This window comes from Mustela nivalis (genome assembly GCF_964662115.1).
Source record: "Mustela nivalis genome assembly, chromosome: 1".
Taxonomy (NCBI): domain Eukaryota; kingdom Metazoa; phylum Chordata; class Mammalia; order Carnivora; family Mustelidae; genus Mustela; species Mustela nivalis.
In genome coordinates, this window is record NC_139020.1 from 14,916,957 (window position 1) to 14,922,235 (window position 5,279).

A 5,279-nucleotide genomic window follows, 5' to 3' on the forward strand; every position below is an offset into this window, starting at 1 on the left:
AAACCAGAAAGAACCCAAATGTTCTTCAGTGGTTCATCAAACTATGGCTGAACAAACACAAAAAGACAAAGCAGTGAGCCATCAGTACATACAAGAACTTGGATGAATGTCAGAGGCAGTATACACCAAGTAAAAGAAGCCAGTCCCAAAAGGTTACCTGGTGTAAGGTTCTATTTATCAGAAAGATTATACTATCACCCCTGAGAAGAGATTCATGGTTATCAACGATTAGGAGAGTGAGGGCAGGTTGTGGCTGCAAAAACACAGGACAAAGGAATGTTAGGGGATAAGAGAACTGTTCTGTATCTTTACTGTTGTAGGGGTGACCTGAATCTAGATCCGTATGAAAACTCATAGAACTGTACACCAAAAGATAAGTCAATTTCACGGTATCCTAATTTAAAATTTCTTGATGCTAAAATAAAAAATACACACTCAAAGATACTTCATTTCTGCTTCCTCATCTATAAAAAAGAATTTTTATACATACTTTCTAGGACACAATAAAATAACTGACAGAGGCGAGGGGCACCTGGAGGCATCTTTGAGCTCGCCGAGTAGACACCATGAGCAAAGCTCACCCTCCTGAGCTGAAAAAATTTATGGACAAGAAATTATCATTGAAATTAAATGGTGGCAGACATGTTCAAGGAATATTGCAGGGGTTCGATCCATTTATGAATCTTGTGATAGATGAATGTGTGGAGATGGCAACTAGTGGGCAACAGAACAATATTGGAATGGTGGTAATACGAGGAAATAGTATCATCATGTTAGAAGCCTTAGAACGAGTATAAACAATGGATGTGTTCATCAGAAGAATCAACTGCTTCCACATGTCCTCTTCTCCATAGTACCTGTTTTACTACAATATAAAATTCAGATCGTGTGCATTTTCATATTGAGCTTTTTTGTTAAATAAACTTTTATAATAGCCAAAAAAAATAAATAAAATAACTGACAGAAATGTTTACCAATACGGTTTCTGCATTGAGTAGCCAAGAATTCTCTGGCATAAAATATGAAACAGAGATAAGAAGGGCATGTATTTATTTTAAAAATTTCACTAAAGATGCAGGCCCCCATGAGAACTGGCTTTGATTGAACCCCATTCTTTAAAAGGAGTCACTTTCCTGGACTATCAGAATCTTATTCCTAAATGCCTATTGGGTCTACACCAGGTGATTTTCTTCTGCTTTTATCTGGGTTCTATGTTACACTTTGATTCCTTCAGGATCACCTCCCAAGTCACAGTGGTCAGCCATGCACTGATTAACAAATTTGAAAGGTAGTCTGTTTGTTTTTTTTTTCCACTAAAATATTAGTCAATTCATTCTCCATTGCCAGTTTTACCTGAATTTCAGAGGTTTTTTTTTTTTAATCTCTATTTGAAAATACCCCAAAGTTAAGCTCTTAAAATAGAATTTGTAATATCCTCTGTCTATAGTTGCAGCAACTATACAAATATGTACTGACACTTGAACTTTACAAATTACAAATCTGACAAAACCATAAAAATTGCTTCCTTTTCCCACTGCCTTTGTGAGTACAGTCTTGGAGATATTCCGAGGCTCTCCAACTTTTGGAAACAGGAGAATAACTTCTGAACTGGAAACTATCTCAAAAACATTCCAGAATATTCTTGTGTTCCTCCTCTCTCTCTCTCTTTCTCTATCTCTCTCATATACATACACACAGACACACACAGAGATAAGCGTTTTGGGTTTTTTTTTTTTTAAATTTGGTTTTGTTTTGTTTCATAAAAAAGAAATTACTGTGTAAGGGGAGAAATGAAGCTGCTTTACAATAACTTTCACCTAGTATCTAGTAAGAAATATTAACTATTTCTGAAGCTATAAAGAAAAAATTTACCAGCAGATTAAGGGATATGACCCGGTGTCATTAAATTTAATAAACAGAATTTCAAAAAGCAGATATGTCTCACAGAGAAGAGTATGGCATAGCTACTAATTTCACTCCTACCCTTTCCCCAGAACCCACATATATTCATTAACAAAATCCTGAGAATTCTCACTAACATGCACTCAATTTGAAAAGAAGTACAGTAGATTGCTTATCTTCTTCCTCTTCTGACTGGGGAGGCAATAAAGAAAACCAAAAGGTATAAACAACATAGCCTTTGGTAGTGATGAATGAGGTAACAAATTAAAGCTTGGCTACATACAAAGTCTAGTCCAGATTTGGGTACCAGTGAGAATCACTATTCAGACTCTGTATAAGTAACTATCATTTGTTTCACTATCAAATCAGCAAAAAGTGCAAAATTAAAGTTTCAGTTGGGTGAGAATATATGCTAATGCCTCCTTTTTCTCCTCAGAGTCATCTAACATCCAGTGGTATCAGTATCTTAAAGAAAGAAAAGAATGTGCGGGTTAGAGGAGTAAAGAACCATGGCCAACAATAAAAGTAATAAATGGTGTGAGAACAGTGAAAAGAAACTATGGACAAATTGGAGAAGAAAGAAAATATAATATGTAATTAATAAAGAAACTAACATAGAAGAAAAACAAAGCAAACAAGAAACGGAAGATTTTCAGAAGTTTTAATAGGACAAGAGTCAACAAGAACCGTTTGACTTTGACAAAATAATAGCACAATAATTAGAATATAAAGAACACAATAATATTAAAAGGGAAATATGATTTTTAGAAAATAAAATGAGAAGAAAAACAACGTCATTAAAAATAAGCAATGTCATTAAAAACAAGACTGAAAGAGCAAAAAAACAAAATCCACTGACTTACATTTAGAAAAAGATTATGAACATCATAGTAATGAAAATAAACCTGAATACTTAAAGAATCATAGAGAAACCACTACCAAAATAGGCCCCCAACAATGCATAATTGGTGTCTAGAAGAAAAATAACAAATGAAATAAGAAAAGTATTACAAAGATATATTACCAAAAAAAATCCTTGAAATCAGAACATTAAATCTGCACAGTGAGTGAATATGAAAATCAGGTATGGAACTCTTTGCATTAATATATGTCCACATGAAGTTAGTGAATTTCAAACAATAATGAAGAAATGATCATTCAAGCATCAGGAAATGTTAGTCACCTCCAAGGAGAAAAAACAATGATCAGACAGATCTCAGACTTCGGCATAGCAACAACACTCCACACTCAACTATAAATGAGAATAGTGTACAATGTGTTGTCCAATATGAGAGTCACTCGCTACATATGGCCTTTGAACACTTGAAAATTGGTTAATTCAAATTGGGTTGTGTTGTAAGCATAAAACACATGTTGGGTTTTGGTGATTTACTATAAAAAAATAATTTAGGGATGCCTCGGTGGTTTAGTTGTTAAAGTGTCCAACACTTGATTTTGGTTCAGGTCATTATCTCAGCTTGAACCCCATGTTGGACTCCATGATGGGCTTGGCGCCTATTTAAAATTCTCTCTCTCCCTCTGCCCTTCCCCAATCATACTTCTCTCTCTTTCTAAAAATAATAATAATAATAATAATAATAATAATTTTTAAATCTCAATAATAAAGTTTTATGTTGACTGCATGTTAAAATGATAGTTCAACATATTGGGTTAAATAAAATATACTATTAAAATTAATTTTGTCTGCTCCACACAATATTTTTAATGTGGCTACTAGAATTATAATTCTATCAGACTATTTTGATCTACATAATTTTTAAGGAAAGAATATAATAGCTACCCAAGATGTTTTAAAATATATTGTAGCATATATACATTTTTTATGTAAAAAAGGAAATTCAGCCCTTATAGCCTTTTATTGAAGAAACTACCTGATGAAATCCAGAAAAGAATCAAAATAAAGAATTCAAAATGATAAAAGTCATGGAAAAGAGGACTAGTAATGAGCACTGTATGCATTTAAATATACCCAAAATGTGGAACTATGGTTGCAAAGGAGATACACATCTTGATGATATAAGAAGTAACAATATAGTAGGGGTCAATAAACTTTTCCTAAAAAGAGCAAAAGACTAAATAATTTGGGCTTGGCAGCCCTATGGTCTTTGTCAAGATGATTTAATTTCATTGCTATAGTTCAAAAGCAGGAATCAACCATATGCAAACAAAATGATGGGGCTGTGTTAATACAAAACTTTACTTACCAAAACAAGACCATATTGTTTCCATCAGGACTATTCTTTTCAATGCTGTAACTCAAAAGCAAAAATAAATAATACATAAACAAATGAGCATAGGCAATGGAGCAAATTACAATAAAACTTTATCTACAGGGGTGCCTGCGTGGCTCAGTGGGTTAAAGCCTCTGCCTTCGGATCAGGTCATGATCCCAGGGTCCTGGTATTGAGCCCCGCATTGGGCTCTCTGCTCAGCAGGGAGCCTCCTTCCCTTCCTCTCTCTCTGTCTGCCTCTCTGCCTACTTGTGATCTCTGTCTGTCAAATAAATAAATAAAATCTTTAAAAAAAAAAATTTATCTACAAAAACAAGCAGCAGGCCAGGTTTGGTTGTAACCCTATAATAGAGGGGAGGGAAAAGAAATGTATTATGATAAAATCCCCATCTTCTTAGTGGGTGTTTCAAAACTACTCTCTAAAATTGAAATATACTGTTTTTAAAACACATAAAATACCCTGTGTAAATTTGCTTAATATATTTTCCTTTAAAGAGGAGTTTTTACAGAAAATAATATCTTTGGGGATTAAGAAATCAGTCTAGGAATCTTACACAGTCATAAAAAGGAATGAAGTCCTGTCATTTGCAATGACATGGATGGAGCTAGATAGTATTATGCTAAGTAAAACTAAGTCAGAGAAATACTATATGATTTCACTCATACATGGAATTTAAGAAACAAAACAAATGAACAAACAGGGGATAAAAAAGGAGGCAAACCAAAAACAGACTCTTAACTATAAAGAACAAACTGGTGGTTTCCAGAGGGGAGGTGGGGGGGGGGGGCTTAAGTAGGTGATAGGTATTAAGGAGGCTACTCGTGAGGAGCATGGGATGATGTATGGAAGTGTTGAATCACTAAATTGTACACCTGAAACTAATAGTACACTGTATGTTAACTAACTGGAATTTAAATTTAAACCCGTAATTTTAAAAAAAAGAAAAAAAATCTGTCAAAAATTCATTTATTTTCTACCCATTTATTTTCTCTATCAGTTCAATTCAAATAACACTTAAAATTTTTTATTTATTTTTTTGAAAAATTTTTTACTTTAAAAATTTACCCAATTATTTTTTTTCCAATTATTTTCTATGCTACAGGAGTAATATATTCCATCACTGC

General features: G+C 33.5%; 1 pseudogene across 1 annotated transcript; it reads left to right on the top strand.

Moving 5' to 3' along the window:
• The first annotated feature begins 544 nt into the window (after nucleotides 1-544).
• On the top strand, nucleotides 545-954 carry LOC309843505 (small nuclear ribonucleoprotein G pseudogene; annotated as a pseudogene). The gene has a single exon. The product of its transcript is annotated as a small nuclear ribonucleoprotein G pseudogene (transcript).
• The last annotated feature ends 4,325 nt before the right edge of the window (nucleotides 955-5,279 follow it).